This window comes from Ambystoma mexicanum, chromosome 4p (assembly GCF_040938575.1).
Source record: "Ambystoma mexicanum isolate Mex_15411 chromosome 4p, UKY_AmexF1_1, whole genome shotgun sequence".
NCBI lineage: Eukaryota > Metazoa > Chordata > Amphibia > Caudata > Ambystomatidae > Ambystoma > Ambystoma mexicanum.
The window spans coordinates 239,812,195-239,831,096 of NC_090927.1; positions in this window are offsets into that span (position 1 = coordinate 239,812,195).

The following is an 18,902-nucleotide window of genomic DNA, read 5'->3' on the forward strand; positions in this document are numbered from 1 at the left end:
TTGTGGGGATGGTTGCAGCAATGAGTGTGTCACACCTGGCCAGTTTTTCCTTGGCCTGTGTGTGGGGAGGGCAGGGTTTCCATGCTGGGGCAGCTAATGTATGGCTAGCATGCTTTTGGTCCTTCATGCCCCCACACCCCCTCCCCGGGTGGCACACACCTTGAGGGAGTGGGTGTGGTGGCTTACTCTATGGCACTGCCATGGTCAATGGGGCACTGCTTTGCAGCCTGCAGTGTTGCACTGTGGACTACAGTGTTTGGCTAGCTGCACCCATGTCATTGTAGGGGTGTGTGGCTTGTCTGCCATGCCAACATGGGGCAGGCTAACTGGGCCTGCAACATGCTGGTTTGACTGCTGCAAAGTGACATGGTTGCTCTAGCACCACATTCCCATTGGCACAGGGTGCACCGGTAGGTGTGAGGTGTCATGGCACTTGATGGGTCACTTGCCACCTCTTCCCACTGCCATTATGCTTAGGGGTGCCCTTGGTACCCTGCCCTATGGCTGCTGTGGAGGGTGGCTAATGCGGCACCCCGTCGCTACACCCTGATTGGCCTGCCCAGCTTCTGGGTCAGCCAACATCTGTCCCTGTCCACTGGGGCATCTTGTGATAGGCTGACATTTGTTCATGGACTTGTGCGGGGGGGTTGACTCACCTCCTGCCTCCTGGCTGCTGATGCCCGCCACCGTACCTCCGACTCCCTCTAGGCCCTTGATGTCCAAGATTGTGCTGCACTTCTCCTCTCAGGCGGTCAGGACCAGTGTCTTTATGGCACCACCTCATGTTGCCAGGGACTCATGGCGGTGTTGGGACAGGAGTCCATGCACTCAGACCCTGAGGCAATTCTGTTGTTTCCGACAGTCCTCCCATCATGGGGTATTCTGGCCGCAGCAGTCAGTTTCTGTCAGATGGAATGTCAAATGGCTGTCCTCTGTTGTGCTGAGGTTTTCTGTTGCCTATTGCCATATAGCTCCTCACTGTCGGCAACAACCTCATCAGTGAGGACAACCACCTCCCTCTCACTTAGGTTTCCTCAAACAATTTTCAGGCACCTTGCCTCTGGTCCTCTCCTTTGACATTTAGCCTTGTTTCCAGGTCCAAATGGCTGCAGGAAATGGAGATACAGGATGGATTCTGTTTGAAAAAATTGCCGCCGCCATGCTTCCCGTTCCGGCGGCAGAGACACAATTTCCGCTGGCGCTTATAGAGGCAGGATGGCCAGCAGTAGCGCTATCAGTGCCAGATTTTCAGCAATAACCCGTTATTTTGGGTGCAGTTTCTGCCAGGTGGTCATAGCATTACCGCCGGAATGGGGCACACATTCACGGCAGGTTGTGATGCAGTGCTAATTTTGTCAGCACCACCGGGCCGTAACGCTATTTCCGTTTAGTAGAAATTGTGCAGAAATACCGCCAGACTCCTGATGAGGCCCACAGTCGCCACAAGGGCAACTACAGCAAGCACCCATGCAGGCACAGATACAGACACAGCAAACACAGTACACACCAATGCAACAAGCAATGGTGCCACAATGGAAGGCGAATACAGGAGCTCCACAAGCGTCGACACCCAGGATAGGGAGTGCTACAGGAGTGGGACAGAATTGTTTTACGGGTACAAGGATGAATTTATATCCACAATAGGACAGCCCACAGATCGACCTGATGTGTTCAGTATTATCTGTGACACCAGACCCACAAGAGATCAGGGTAACAATATGAAGCAAGAGATTTTCGTTCCTCGTGGATGCAGGAGCAACTCGTTCCTGTGTTCGAAAGGGAAGATACCAAATGCATGGGATTACGATGGATGCACAGGAATTTTCTGGGGTCACAAGTTTGGTTCTTTTTACTGATGAATGACCACCTTCTATAGGTGAACATGACGTGTCAATGTCACTATTGCACTCTCGGCAGACACTAGTTAATGACCTTATGGCCCTTGTTTAGGTAGTATGTTATGCAGGTGGATGGGAAACAGAATAACGCTGCACACCAATAATCAGACCAACTCAGGAAGAGGGCAAAGTATTTTTTGCTGTTTTACTAGCAATTGTCTAAAACAGGGAGTTACAATGACATCAACGGATGTCGCACAGCATTCTCTCAAAGCATTTCATAAAAAACACTACTTTTGTTTAAAATAACTTGTCATGCGTGACGTCATACTACTTGGCAAATAAGAAAATTCCTACGGGGATTGTGGTTGGCTCAAGGCAAACATCTAAATATACTTTCGATACAGGGATGGGATGTGATAGGACATCTACTGTCAGGTGGTTGACTTAATCCCACCTCTAGTGCAAGTAATTTTCAATACTTATTAAGTACACAGTGCCCTTTGGCTTTCAAACTATAAGGCTCTCAGTTATATGGCCTCTACAATTGGTTGGCACACTTGTGCCCGTGTACAACTTTCAATTCACTAGCAGCACATAAACACATACCTAGGTGCAATATGTAGATGATCTATTAGGGTGCAGTGAGACAGAGGAAAGATGCAGGGAACACTCAGTTCTACTAATGACAATACCAGCAGAAGAAAAATGACACAAAGCAAACAAAGAAAAGCTACACTATTGCCAGGAACAGGTCCTGTACCTAGGACAGCTCATCTCTCAAGAGGGGAGAAACGTGACACCTGAAAGAGCAGAAGCAATCATGCAAACTCGAAAAACCTGAGACAGTAAGAGAAATGCATCAGTTCTCCGGCCTATGAAATTATTGTAGGGCCTGGGTCTTTGATTACATTACATATATTCATCCACTTTTAAAAGGACTCAAGGAAGCACAGTTAGACTCATGTAATGTAAGATCACATGGACAGATGACATGACTGAAGGATTTGAAGAATTAAAAAGGGCAATTTGCACAATCCCTGTGTTAGGAATACCAGACTATAATGAAGAGTTTTACTTATTCTTACATTCAAATGGTGAAGTGATGACAGCAGTACTCCCCCAGAAGATGACATTAGGACATGGACACACACCATTAGCTTATTACAGTGGGATTCTATACCCAGTAATGAAAGGACATTATCCTTGCGAACAAGCATTAGCAGCTGCTGCTTTCGCAATTGAGAAGGCTAACCATATTACAATGGGATGCTCAATAACATTATTTATGTATTTATTTATTTTGTTTTCATTTGTTTAGGGCACACAAGTGCTCAGGCATCAGGGCACTGTAAATATCCAGTAACATGTAGCCCAGAGGAAAAATGGCAAGATACATAGTATGGTAGAATACAGGTGGTAGTCCAGATCACCTCATGTCACATAAGGTACAGCATGCACGCATACAGTTGATGGATCCGGTGTTGGGTGGGTTGGTCAAACAGTCAGGTTTTAAGGGCTTTGTGGAAGTACCAATATGATTTCTCTGCTCTTAGAGCATTTGGGAGGGAGTTCCATTGTGCAGCAGCAATGATTGGGAATATTGGCCCACCTCCTTTGGCCCATTTGAATTTAGGGCCTGGCAGCATTGAGTATGCTGCTGAGGAGGATATGGTGCTTACTTGGCAGATTAGTGAGAATGTGGCGACTAGCTATACTACGAGAATCTTTACTGCTGGTGAGACAGAGATCGATATGCCATCAATGTTAAAGGATGAATACTCAGGGTCCAGCTTTTTAGCACAGCTGAGGCCCCAACGTTGAGCAGTTCTGTTTTCTCATCATTGAGGCAAAGGCCATGGGTTGCCATCCAGGCTTGGATAGTGACATAGGTAGAGCTCAGGGTAACGGCATTGTCGGTGTAGGTGCCAGAGAGGGGAAGGAGAATGTGGGTGTCCCCCATGTAATTGGTATATATTATGCCAAGGGAGCCCAGGTGGTCAAAGAGAGGCTTTGTGAATATATTGCAATGGGTTAGAGAGACGAACAACCCTTGCAGAACTCCACAGTTGATAGGGGAGGGTGCAGCAATGGCGTTGTCAGAGAATACTCTCACTACTCTTCCCTCAAGGAAGAGGGCAATCCAGGCAGCCTCGGGAGAAGGCGGCAGTGGTGGTGAGGTGGTAGCACAGTATGTTGTGATTGACTAAGTTGAAAACCATGGACAGGTCAAGGAGGAGCAATAAGGCAGGTTTCCCCTCATCCCTAATCTCATCCATCTGGTTTTTCAAGCCGAGGAGCACTGTCTCAGTGCAGTGCCCTGGGACATAAGCCAGATTGGCAGATTCATAGGATATGGTTTATTTCTAGGTGATGTTAAATTTGAACATGTGCTACTCTATCAAGTATTTTTAATAGGAAGGGAGCTGTCGTGATGGGTCGGTAATTGTTGGGTATAGACGGGTTGATAGTGTTTTTGTAGGGGGGGTAGAACCCATGCTTCTTTGAGGCTGGATGGTACAAGGCAGGACAAGAAGGAGGAGTTGATTACGGCTGTGAAAATCAGTGCCAGTGCTTCGGCACAATATCATATCATATCATATCAGGAGCAAATGCATTTTTTGCAGCATAGTGTTCTGTATGCTAGTGCACCAATATGGGTCTTTGGTCACAGTGTATGTAAGGGGAATTGGGGCTCTGAGTTCCTTGAGGATGGTGAATTGTTCTCTGGTGTCCAGATTGGCATTAGCTTTTCTTGTGTGGAAGGTGCTAGATTTAGCTTCGATGATGGCTTTTTTGTATTGATTGGAGAGGATTGAGAAATTCTGTTTAAGGGTGAGAATGGGGTTGCTTTTCCAGGTGGTTTCGGCAAGTCTTTTTTCTGCAATGAGAGCTGGAAGTTCCTTTGTGTACTGGGAATTGATATGAGGTACAGGTTTGTTTTTATTAGGTACTAAGGGGGCAATGGTGTCGATTGCGTTAGTAAATGTTTAATTGTAGCGATACACTAGGCATTTGGGGTCAGGTGTGTCAAGGAGCTCTGGTTTGAGGGTTTCGAGGATTGGTGAGAGAGTATTTTTGGTTAGTTTTTAGGAGCTGTGGGCCAAGGATGGTGGTAGCAACTTGGTGGGAGGTTTGGTTTTTAAACCAAGGGGGATTGTGAAGGTGATGATGTGGTGGTCTGACCACGGGCAGGGAGTGTTGGTTTTGACTGAGATGTGCCAGTTGAGGTCTGCTAGCCGGTCCAGGCAACACTCTTTAGTATGTGTGGGGTTTTGGATGTGTTGGCAGAAGCAAAGTGTAGTTAAGGAGTTAGTTACTGAAGTGGCTGATAAGAATGTGTAGTTATTAAGGCCTAGATTGCGATCTTCAAGGAGAACTACTTGCAAGGAAGGCTCAACGTTATCTCCTAGGCTAAGAAGTAGGTACTCTTCAAATGTGAGTATGGGGGCACGTGGGCGGCAGACAAGGTGTGCAATGATAGTGTTGGTTGGGATATGCTTAGTTTAAGTGGAAGGATGTCACAGTTATTGTTAAGAGAGGTGTTGAGTGGTCTAATACATAGGTGGTCGTTGGCTAGGAGAGCAAATCCCCCATCTCTGGAGTTCAGCCTATCACTTCTGAAGATACTGTAGCTGCTGGGGTGGTGAGGGAAAGAGCCGGGCCTGATGCTGGGTGCAGCCAGGTTTCCGTGATAGCAAGGGTATCTAGATCGTTTATGCATGGGTGGCCTGACTGGAGGGGAAAGTGACAGAGCTGGGGTTACGGAAGTCAGTCGCATTGGGGGACTGATAGGTGGTTGAGTTAGGGCTGGACTTTGGGGGGCAGCATTAATAATGTTAGGCAGAGATATACTAATATCAGGGGCTATACCATAGGCACTGGAACTGTTGACCATCTTGGTGTCAGCTAGGTAGTCTATGGACATAATGTTTGAGGCAATAGGTGAGCACATAGTTATTGCTATGGGGGAAGCATCATTTCCTCACACTGGGGCATCATGCTAGTGTCATTGGGGTCAGCAGCATTGTCAGGAATTGGAGTACTCACTACACACAACATGTTAGCATCATTGCATAAGGGTGCATCATGCATCATGAACTGGTGTACTTGCAACATACAACATATTAACAGCAGCAGTGTTTGTCACTTTAGAGGCACAAATGGGGGGCAGCAACATTGCAAACGGGTGCATCCTGAACTGGTGTACTCACTGCATACAACATATTAACAGCAGCAGAGTTTGTCTTATTGGTGGCATAAATGGGGGCAGCGTCATTGCATTAGGGCACAATATTAGCAGCAATAACATTGGTGACATTATGTGCAGCACCAACATTGTTAGCGAGTTCAACTACGTGTTCTCACTTCCAGCAGTGTTTTCGGGAATGGGAATGACAGCGTTTGTCTCATTGGTATCCCAGGTGGAGGCAGGGCCATCGAATGTGGGCGTAGCATTAGTAGGCAGAACAGCAGCCTTCTCGTGCAGTGTCGGTCACGGTGTAGGTGGCCACTGCATTCCACGAAATGTGTGCAATTACAATAACTGATTGTGCACAGGTATTCACATCAGCATGCAGGTTGGCATTTCCAAGAATGGGGCTGCAGTGTAACGCTCACCTGGTTCCCACGGAGGCGCAGGTCTGGCTTCGAGTGCTGATGCTTCTTCAATGGTGAAGCGCAGGACTCTGAAGATGGACAGGAAGGGCCCCTCTACTCTGGCTTCTCTGGCTCGCAGGAATATTCCCCTGTGCGTGAAAAGGGAGTATTACCTACTGACAGAATAATGCTCAAGCCTCCCACTCTCTTCCAACCCTCCACGATACCCTTCCACAATTTCCCGTGAAGTCTCACCTTAGGGTCAGGAAGGATGAGTTCCCCATCCTGCTTCTGATCCAGGGGCGCGTTGAAACCCAGTTACTTCACTGGATTGAGGTTTGATGGGAGTTCAAATAAGCTTGACTATTCAGGTAAGGCGCTCTAAAAGTTCTGTTGCAAGTTCAAAAGTTCAAGCTTAATAATAATGTTCATTGTCTTATTGCAGCAAGCGCTAATGCTTATGTCTTTTTCCCCTTAGGGGCCGGGGTTCGGAATGCCGGAGATATGGCGCCGACCCGAAGTGAAACGTGCAGTTCCAGTAAATGACAGGTAAGTTCTGGATGAGCGCTCGGGTAATGTCTTTGCATTCGCTCATTCAATGTCTTTGTCTTTTTTCCCCATAGGGGCCGGGGTCCGGAAAATGCCTGGAAGCGGCAAGACCCGAAATGAAATGGGAATGACCCAACAGGTAAGTCTTAGAAGGAAACTGAGCTTTTCCTATTCCCTTCCTTCTCTCACCTTTTGTTCTGGTCTTTTTCTCTCTAGGCTCTGGGAAGTGGCTGTGGATCCGGATGATCGCTGCTGAAGATGGAGGCGCCCAGGAAAGGTGAGTGAAATGCAGCGCTGCAGCGATCGTAGCGAAATGCTTTTAAAAATGATGTCTTCCTTTTCAGGATCATCGGTGTGATGTCTCCGTGGTGCAGATTTAGCAGGTAAGGTCTCTTGTCTCCCTTTGCAGGTGACCCAGGATACTGACAGGCGTGGCTGAAGTCCAGATGCAGGAGCTGACACAGTGAGCGTCCAGCTGCGAGGAGCAGAACAACGCGATGCGTGAGTTGCTGATCGGGCGTGGTTTAAATAGCTTTGGAAGAAGTTCCAAGTGTGTATCCTTCCACCGATCAGGTATGTATCCTTCCCCGACCACACCCGGGTGGAAAGTAGTCCCACAGGTAAAATAGTTCCATTCAGGCCTCAAGAGGGCCTGGATGTAGCAGCATGGTCTGCACCAGGTAAGTGCACATTAAAACACTTGAACACATGTCTAGCTTTATGAGCCTGGGGCCTAAGGCACCAGGACAGGGGTCCAACATGAGCCTGGCGCCTAAGGCGCCAGGACTGCGTCCAAAGGACCCCAGCTTGGGCCCACTGGCACTACTCTGGGGGAAATGATGCCTGCCTCTGGGGTTGCTGGGTCGGAACTGGCTCCTTGGAGGTAGGCATCATGACATGCAGGCAGTGTTCAGCATCCGGGGATTGTTCTTAGGACCAGTGCAATGGAGGCCACGTGGTGAAGGGGCTTTCTTGGACCCTTTGGTAGTGGGACTCTGCGGATCATGGCACCAGTACACGTTGGCGGCAGAGCTCATCTGGAGCTTCTTAAAGTGGGCTGATCTAGTGTGGGAGGAGCGGAAATGGAGTGTTCTTAAATGCAGATTTCTGTTCCTTATTCAGATCGCAGGGCAGCGAGTGCGGATAGGGTTTTGAGACTCAGTATGATGAGCTGTTTGTACTGTTGGCAGGGAGGAGGCCCTGGAGACTTTGATGTGATGGTGCAGGGTGAACAGAGCAGACAGACTACTTGAGTCGGTAATGGCACCAATATTAGGGTGCACCCTAACGTATTGAGCAGAGGGTACTGTGTCACGGTCGTGTGGATAGTTTTTGTGTAGTCCCCTCTGAGGTGTATAATAAGAAGCATGAGGAAGGGGGTTGGTGCTGGTAGTGGGCTATTGTGTGCAGCGGAGAGGCGAATGACCACTGAGGGCTGTGTACTGGAATCGGGTATGGGCTTATCCGACTGTTCAATCATAGTCATAGGAAGGGTATTATCTTCTGAGTGCGGCTTCATACAGTAGGCACTCAGTGAATCGATCAGTGATGACTTGACCGATTTGCGATCCAGGCCGAGGCAGGTCGAGCACTCCCTATTAGCTATTTTGGAGAAACCTAGAAGTACATTGACTACACAGACCGCCAGTTTCAGCCTGCATTTCTGGCCTCCTGATTGGCTTGCTCCCCACCAAAGAGTGCTAATACTGAAAATGTCCACTGGAGGAAGTGACTTGCTCTTCTCATGTTTGTTTCACTTTTCAGGAGGTTGTCAAGAAAGCTCTTTTTGTTGTGAAAACTCTTGAAAAGCAAGTCCATGCCTTGCCGGTTTGTTGAAGGCTAGGGCCTTGGCGCCACACGGCTGGTTTGTGGCTCTCAGGGTATCATTCTTGTGGCTTTTAGAGGCAACGTGTATTTTTCACCACATTAGTCTCTTTCTCTCAATATTGAGAGGTGGGTACAGGGTAGTTTTAGGACTGGTTTTCTGAGTAGAATGTCGAGATGGTGATATATTTGAGAATGGAGAAGATGACTTGCAAGTTGGGAGAAAGAGAAACAGAAAAGGCACAACACTAGGAGATGAGAAGGAGGGAGGTGGCTGTGGGTAAAACGGAAAGAGACAAAAGATGTGTATAAATAAAGGGGAGACAGAGCAATCTGAGAGAGCAGAACATACTTGAAATAGTGAGGAGAAAGGAAAATCAAAGTGAGGTAGCAACAAAGTGGGAAAGGAAAAGATAGGGAAAGAAGTTAGGAATTCATGGAATAAGGCAAAAGTAGAGCAGAGACAGGAGCTATTAACGGAGACAAAACCCTTGCATGAAAGGAAAGACGGGAAAATTAGGTGAGGAGGAAGGAGAGGGGAACAAATGAAAAATAATGGGCAAACGGGAGGGAATTGAGGAGGGGACTGGCGTTTTAGGAGCAGAAAGGAAAGACTAATGCAAACATTTCCAAATCAGAACAAAAAGAATAACTTTTGTAGACCTACTTTTTCTAATAAACACATCCACACCACAGGATAGAAATACATATAACTTGCTGGTCTTCTTTGACCCTGGTCCCACAATTGATCCTGATTAGCTAACTCTCCTAACTCTCAGAAGACCTTCTTTAGAGTGGACTTCCCCATAAAGCATATGTGCTTACAGTGTCCATTTCTTGATTCTATTGGGTACTCTGCCCATATCTGCTGGCCATATATGGGGCGCTTTATCAGGTCATAAATGCCCCATTTAATGGACTGTATGTAGTTCTGAAAGTCAAATCTGCAGTTTTGTGCCTAATTCAGGTTACCACATATGAAGTAATGTGTCTAGTAATAGAAGCCATATCATCAGTACTGTACACATTCCTGGAGAACACAATCCTAATGTGCCTTGTAGTGAAGACCTAATAAGGTGCTATACATCCTGAAATACATACATATACATAAGTCAAATATATAGGTAGATTTCGTTTTTAGCAAGAGCCCTCCATGAAAATGGAGACTGGTTATGTGCAATTCTGCCATTTCCAAAAGGACCTGGTTCAGTGCCTGAAGAAGTAAGTTACACAGTGAATAGCGTCTGCCCTTGGCCTATGTAAAAAATGATAACGCTACAGACAGGCAACAAAATGTTTCCGAAACAGAGATGCAGAAAATGTTTGGGTAAAGTCATAGAATAGAAAATGTTAATTTTTCAGTCAGCTCGGAATGTAGGGTGTTTTAATTGGGTGACGTCCAATTCAAGAGAGCTGTACACCCACCCACCCCAAACCAGGTGCTCACAATTTTCCTTTATTTAATCAAGTTTGTTTTATGAATCTGGGACCCCCAATTTAATAGCATTTATTCCTTACAGCTTCTGATCCTTTTCGGGACAAGAAAAACACAGGGTTGCACAGAAGGTATATTTATTAATCAAATAGAAATAATTTAATCAAATTACAGATAAACAAACAGTTTCTTTATAAAAGACAAATGATCCAAAATAATCAACACATTAGTCACTTATGTTTTCAAAGCTACATTTATGGAAATAGAGACTTTAGTAACACAGACCAACTTCCCATTTAATGGTTAAATTATAGCAGGGAGTGTCTGATCTTTTTGGAGTCGCCGAAACAGTGCTTTGCTTATGAAGCTTTTTCTATTGTTGCAACAGACTTTGGCAAGCAGCACAGGATCATTCCCTCCATTTATTTACTCTGAACGTTGGTCAAATTATGAATATGTTTTTTGGGACTCTTTTCAAGAGTACTTTGAATTTCTATGGGGTCATGCTGAATAAAAAACGTCAAGGTATTCCCATCAAATGCGAAAGACCACTTGTTGTTGGGAGAGAGATTAATTCTTAGGAATTTAGATGAGGACCCCACACTACTCCTGTTGAGATGATCGTGATCTCTGGAACCTGATTATTTTAAAAATGAAATTTCATTTGATTGGGTTGTCGCTCAACCATGTAACACGTTTCATTCAGACTGACTTAGTTTGTATTGCTCTTCAGCTTAAATGGGACTGTTTGTTTGGGTCCAGAGAAACTGGTTCATGCAATCAATCGGAGGGGACAGCCTCCGGAGTAAAATGTTCCACAGTAATCACGGGGTGCCCTCTGGAGCCACAACGATCGCTGAATGTTTCAGACGGTGCTGCCCAATTTTGATTTCTAGATCTGCAAACCCATTGACAGAAATGTCCTTTCCATCAAAATGTTGGAGTTCTCCTAGGAGAGGTTTGTGAGGAATTGTATGGCTCTCCCCTCTTGCCAGGTTGAGTTTCTGAAATGATTTGTTTGAAATCAAGGTCGCCTGTGAACCTCTGTCTACCAGCGCCGATAAATCATACTGGCCTTGTATCTGGACAGGACCATAGAACATACCTTCTTTATACTCTAGTCTACAAAGAATGTGTGATTTATTTGACAGTTTGGCATGAATTTTTGTATCTATTTGATTACTGCGCAAAATTCAATGCGAATGCCCAAAACAGTGAATTCCTTTTTCTCTAATGTTTGCACTTTTCTTGCAAATAAATGTGAGGGAGACCCCATCAAGCCCACCTAACCCATTCCTTAGTAATACCCTTACCCCACAACCCATCTATATTTGCAAGAAAAAGGGCAAACGTGATTAAATAAATCTCATGATTTCGGCCTTGTAGTGATGAGATTCCACATTTTTGTATGATACCGAATTTTCTTTGTATCGTTTATTTCCAGTGCAAGTCCTTGAGGTCCCCCTATATCTGCATTTCCTTCCGTGAGGTCAAGTTCATGCGAGCTGGCTTGTGTAACTGTCGGAATAAACACACATTTGAAAATTCTCCAATTCTTTTAGGAGGGAGGGCACATCTTCTGTTTCTGGACTTTCAGCATTTATAATATCTGTGTTAGCGCATTGACTTTTATATCTAAGTATTTCTTTGAACGTCTCAATCTCTTTTTCTGCATTCTCAGATTCAGGGTTTTCTATTTGTATCCACTTTTCTTTAGGAGATGTCCCTCCGTCTCTGAAAGAGAATACTTTATTTTTTGGGTTTCCTGTGTGCTTCTCTGTCTCAATAGTGACTGTTCTATTTTTATTTTCTTGGCATTTCACTTTTTTTCTTTCTACTTTTGGTTCTAGTTCTACTATTGTCTTGCCTTTCTTTATTTAATTCAGGGGTTGTTGTATGGGTCCGAAAGGAAGCTTTCTCTATGGCCTAGCATGTCTATTCATCCTTATCCCCTTTTTCTACTTCCACTAGGATACTATTATTTGGAGATTTTGCCGCTTGTCACTGCCCCCCTGGGCACCGGACCCGGGCGTTGGGGAACTTTGAGGAACACTAATAGATTTAGGGTTCTGTTGGGTCCTCGAGATTTGTCCAATGTTCTCAGTCAATTGCTTGACCTGTCTCTCCAGCTGATAGATCCTTTCTCCTGCCACAGAACAATAGGGAGGTCTCCGATCGTAACTATACCTCCTAAAAAAGTACTTTGAGTATGGGTTAAAGTTACCGTAACCATCTTTTCTGGTTCTCCAGTCCCCTTGATTCTAGGCTTTATTGTCCTGGAATCTAGGAGGAGGAAAATTGTTTTGTAAATCTTGATTTAGGGAGTGTTGAATTTCTTTCCCATGAGAAATTCTGATTAGGTTTGCCGGGGAACGGTCTCTTGATTTAGATTCACCCCTTGTTGTTGGGAGTGTATAAGTAGCCCATGATGAGCGTAAAGCCGAGGGATCGTGGACTTAAGTAGGTACAAGTGCCAGAAGGGTCTGTATTTTGTAACATAGGTTGAGTGTTGCTCGATCGGGATTGGACAGAGCACCTCCTCTTTTGGTCCTTCTGTTCGGGGTAGGAGGGGCATTTTTTGAACCCCCTGTCTCCAGATCCAAACGGGGACATGCTCAACTCCTCCCCCTTCGTGTTGGTAGCCGTTGAATTTGATTTGAGAGTTTTGGGATTCTTTTTCTGGACCTCATAAATCCTGGTAGCATGTGAAATCACCCTTTCGAGAGTTTGCGATTCAGTGAAGTCAGGCACCAATTGGGTGATTATACATTTCGGGAGTGCATGGAAAGATCAGCCAATAAAGTCCATCCTGTTAGTATTTATCCACCAAGAAGAGTTGCATGTGACAATGTCCTGTGAAAAAGTCACCTTGTAGGCAACCTTTTTTTCCTGACCCCTAAAAAATGTTCCCCAAATATTCCAGGAGGGTTATAATTAAATATAATTTTTTCCAATCCTAGAATATTTGGGGAAAGTGATTGCTGGGAGGGTCCATCTGGTGGCCATTTCTCCAGTGACATTATTACTGGATACCCTGGGATGTTTGTGCAAATCCACACTTTACCTCTTGGGTAAGTTCTCTCGGACGTTTGGTCCATAAAACACACCATATTGTATGCAGCATTGCAGGCCTCTTGTGGGTTTCTATGGGTAGAACAATGTTTTAAAATGGCTGCTTTATACGTAGACAAGTTGTGGTAATTTTTGACTTCCAACCCTGCAAAGAAGCTGGAAAGCTCAGGAGAAAAATGTCCATTTAGCATATACCATGTTGTTAAAATCATTCCATATTCCAAATGAAGACACAATATACTCATAAAGCTCTAGATGTTCCCACATGGAATATTTGGTGTTCTCAATATAATGGGTAAAGCAACTTGTGATGACTTTATTTGTTTTATAGGGTCTTTCATGAAACCATGTTGGGATCTGCCCATCTAGCATCTGAGTCAGAGCTACTGCTGGAGCACCATTCCCTGTTGTCATCTGGGCCCTCCCTTATCTGATTTCGAGAATGATTTCCAGATACATGGGACATGGGCTCCTCACTTTGTTTTTTCCTCTGAATATTCTCAATGTTATTTTCACAGGATCCCTTCTTAGATGTCATGTAATATGGGGGTTCTTCTTCTGAGGGCTGGAAAAAAACACTGGGGCTCATTCCGAGTATGCCGTTATCCTGGCGGTAGAGCTGCTAGGATGCCGCCATCTTGTACTTACCTTTACCGGTACCTGGACCTGTGGGATAGCCACCGGAATACATGTCCCGGTGGAGTGTTGTAAATCCCCATTCATGAGGGGATTTGCTGTCATTTCCGGTGGCGGTAATGAGGGCTTATTTGGCCGGTAGGGTGCCTTGCTTACCTCCAGCATTTAGCTTTGTACAGAAATATTACAATTGCAGCTTTTCTGCCTGGATACAAAGACTAGAAACTTGGTATGTATTACTTTCTGTTGAGTCAGGGCTGGAAATCTGTTCTTGTCGACTCAGGCCTGGTTTATATGGTATCTATGGCTCAGGGCCAGGCTGATGATAAAAAACATTGTATGGTATTACTTCTGTTTCTGGATGTATAATCCTGTCAAGTGTTACATTTATTCGTTCAGGAAGGTCTGCAAGATGGTTTTAATAGATTTGCACTGAGCCGGACCACATATTCATCTGAATGTAACTTATTTTAAAAACATTTTCCCCCCTAGCATACCCACAGGGCAAATAATAAAAATCAACACTTAACTTTATAACACGGTCTGATTTGCTTTGCCTGTTTGCAGGCTGATCCTTATCGGAAATGACCATGCTTCAACAACTTCATTAGATTGGGAAAGGAAATGATCTGTCCTCCTATCGTGTATGCTGGGGTTTTGGGGTCTTTGTGAGGTCACAGAATTCCCATATGTCAGATTTCTGTGCTGGCTCTATATAAACGTGGTTTTAGTTACAATAGCGCGTTTTAATGTGCCTGGTTTCATAAAACACCACAGCTGATATTGCATTGACTCATCATACTCCTAGCAACAGTCCACATCTTAACATCTGTACGTTTACTATTCCTGATGCTTTATTTCTGAAAATATTACACCTTTTGCTTGCATGTGTGCTTTTTCTCAAACAGCTGGGCGCAGGACGCTTTCCACATCTTGTCTCAGTGAAGACTTCTCTACAGGAAGCCGTTGTTGATTTTTATTTGGTTGCAAGAATTTCTTTTTGTGTAAATAGTCTTGAGATTTAAAGAAAATCACAGGGGTTTCAGTGCATAGGGAGGTGAGCAGCACAGAGCTACAACAGGCAAGAGGCAGTGCTCTCCATCGAGACCCTTGTTGACATCTTCTTGGTTTTTATATTTTGTTTATATTTTGGAGAAGGACAAAGCTTCTGCGATAGACACCCTTGTAAACTATATATTGCTGTACTTAACAAAGAGAGGGGGCATGATACTGCACACAGAGATGGATAAGACTGGGTCGCATTGACCATAGACTGTGCTTCAGGCCAAGGCCTTTTAGCAATGCTTTTCAGCTGTTGCAGCCAGGTTTATGCTATTGCAAAAAGATTGGTTTACTTTACTTTACATACCAGTGCAAAGCCTTTAAAGTGGGAATTTGCTTCTCATTCATGCTATAAAACTGTGATTTGTGATTTGTTTGAACTTTCTATGAGCAGGTAGTCTTTTAAAGTGGGAATTTGGTTCTCAACATGTACGTGTGCCTTGTCATGTGTTTTTGCCTCATTCAATAAGTTGGAATACTGAAATGCTTTAAATTGCTTTGAATTGATTCATGCAACTATTCACGTGTTCAAGATCTACTTGATAAAGAAGTTATTGATACCAATAGGTTGCATGAATTGGTTCATATCCCAATTGTGGACTGGTTACATTTGAAACCCACTACAAGTGTTTTAGTGACATTTATGGAGGGCTGTTGATTGTGTTAATTTGAAAATAAAGAATATTATTTCCAATATACACTATGGCTATTTGCGTCTTTCCTCAAAGGGGGAAGAGTATTGATGCATGTGCCAAGTGTATTTGTTTATCCACTCAGAAATGGTGTCTTTCCTATGCAGGTGTTCTGTTTTCTGTCTTCCCCCTTTGTGTGCATTAGGAACAACCAGTACATTGATTTGCAGCACTGTGAGGGCTGATGCACTGTCCAGTATAAAATAACAAGCAAAGTAGGTGAGATTCTCGGGGACCTTATATAAGTGTTTTATAATAGCCAAAATTATCTCTAGATAGAGCACAGAGCCCTGTCCAATTGTGGCTCAGCTGATAAAGGCAACAACAAACATTGATAGCTGGAAGGTGTTGAACAAATTATAATCACAGCCACTGCTCTGGGCAACCCTGCAGACCATCGTTTTTCAGCCTGCCAAGCAATTAGAGAAGGGTGAAAGTGGAAAGGCCATATGCAAATCAGACTTGGTCCCACCTCCAAAAGGGGCAGTCCAGCCTAAACTGCTAAGTCACATCCCTTCTGCACAAGACCACAAGCAACAAGTTGGTGGTAGATCGTGTTCTTCGGCTGGGGCATCCCTATGGAACAGCCTCCCTGACCCCCTGCAACTTGAGGAGAATCATCTCCAGCTCCAGAAGCACATCAAAACCTTTCTCTTTGCTTCTGCTTTTGCGCCATCTCTCCCCTGCTGACTCCCTGGCTGAAACTGAAACTGCAATGGTTACCTGGCCAACCCTCTGATCTTGAGCCCAGGTCCTCTCCCCACCAGTTGCACACATGCACTGCCTTCCTGGCAACCCCTGCACTGGGGATTGTTGCTGTATCCCTACAGTCAAACTACCAGCACTTGTCACCTGACGCCTGCACTTTATATTTACGCTTGAACTTGTCACATGCTGGCCGTATTTTACTATTGTTACTTATTGTTATTTATTCTATTATCCCATGTACTGCACTGTCCCTCTCCCAACCCCGCACTTTCCCCCTTCCCCCTTCCCTTGTACTTGTGTAATCTGAATGACACCTCACCTATTAGGATAATTTCTGTCTTCACTCTGTTCTCCCTCCCTTTCCTCGTCACGCCTTGAATCACTTGTGTACAGGCACGTTATAAATCCCTTATCATATCATATCATATCCCCAGACATGTTTTGGCATAGTTGGACATCATCAGTGAAGAGTAGCTTGGGTCTCTAGGCCCGGCAGGCTCAGGGCCCAAGTATGGGCATACCCGTCCCATTCGGGGTGAGTAAAACAAAACCCAAAGCAAAGTTGATGGTGGAAGGTTTTGAACAAATCATAACCTTGGGCACAGCTCTGGGCAACCCTCCAGACCATCGTTCTTCAGGCTGCCAGGCCATTTCAGAAGGGGAAAGACCATATGCAAATCTTTCTTGCTCCCACCCCAAAAAGTGTCAGTCCAGCCCAAACTGCTAAATCATATCCCTTCTGCAAGTGCCCAGAAGCATCCTCAGGCATTTTTCAGCCTACTTGGGCAGCATCAGTGAGGAGTAGCTTGGGTCTCTAGGCCTGGCAGTCTTGGAACCTACGTCAGGGCATTCCTGTCCAAGCTGATAAAGGCACCTCCACGTAGATCGTAATAAAGGGAGTTCTAGCATCCACTTGGAGCAGATCCACTGCCAGCCCATTGTAAGGCGGGGCTACCCTACTGGCTGTAGATCGCAAGCCAACCTGCGACACCTCACCTCACTGCCGCCTCCAGCTTCTGTTTCATTGACTACATTATAGAATTATCGGCCATATATTCATGTATTAAAACATACAATGGCTCTACCTGTGAAATGCTGGTAATACCTGTGCATGTGATGCAAAAGCATACAGATTGTCTGGGTACCTTGAGGTAAGAAATCAATTATTTGCAACTATCCATACAATGTCTACACATACTAAAATCATTGACTCTATCAAAATGTGGTTAAGAATCTTTCATATCCTTTTTTAAGTAGATAATTCTGAATGTTAAGATTTAGTGAGTTTCACGCCCATGTCATCGTATGAACACAGCTAAAATCTACTTCTGTACACAGTCTTTCTCATCGGGATAGAGTTATCACTACCCCTATTCACATCCCTTTACCATGGCCTTCATAGCAAACATTAAAGAAGTCCTACATGTTCGAATTTGAGGCCTATACATTGAAAATAGCAGACCAATTGTATAGGTCATAGAAAGTACTACTATATGGCCTTACCATGGTGCTAAACCTCCTATTGTTAGGGAATAGATAGGCAATCATTCACTAAAGAGCCTAAGTGGAATGCATTGCATTGACAGAATGAGCTCAGTACCCAAAGCCTGTTTGCTCATGCAAACGCATGTGCACTCTGCAAAAAAAGGATTGTTTGCATGCCCGCAAACTGCAGCCAATCGACCAAGTTGTTGCTAAAATTAAAAGAGCTTGCAGTGGATGCACACAATCTGCTTTCATGCGTATGGGGTGATGGATTTCTACTGACCACAATAGGGGTATGAAAAAGGGGAGGTGTTGGAGGAGTGGCCATAGATAGACAACACAAATGCGTGATACAACTACAACCACACCTAGAGATGGCTTGTCACTAAAAACAAGAAAGTTCCTGAGCCTGTGTTGTTTCACCATGTTATATGTTACCTTTTCCCTAACATGTCATGATCTGCGAATTGAACACACATGTAGAAAATATTTCCCCTTTTTAAAAAATTTGCATCATTTAAATGTGAACAAATTGGGAATAAAGGAGTCTCAGAGCCAGTGCAAATGCACTGCAAATAATTAACATAGAAAGTTAATAATGGCAGTAAAATAAACCAATACTGTACTCTCTGGATCAAAGTATTTATGTCCGCAGAGAAAAAAAGAAATAGACAGATGAAGTCAGAAACCAAGGCCACCACATTTTGGATAGAACCTATCCTTCACCAGGACACCTCTAAGTGAGACATACAAAATGCAACAAATCAAAACCAAAAAATATCTTGTGGTTACAAAATATAAGAAAAAGCAAAAATGCATAAATAAAAAAACAAACAAAGTGAACAAATTATTGGGTAGTGAAAAATTGTAAAAAAAAATGATTGTATTTTACCATATTCAAGTGCATGGATCCCTATCTAAAAATGAGTAAGTCCTACTGCAATCAAATCCAGCCACTCATTTAAGGTGCTTCTAAAGAAATAGGCAGATACCCTAAACACA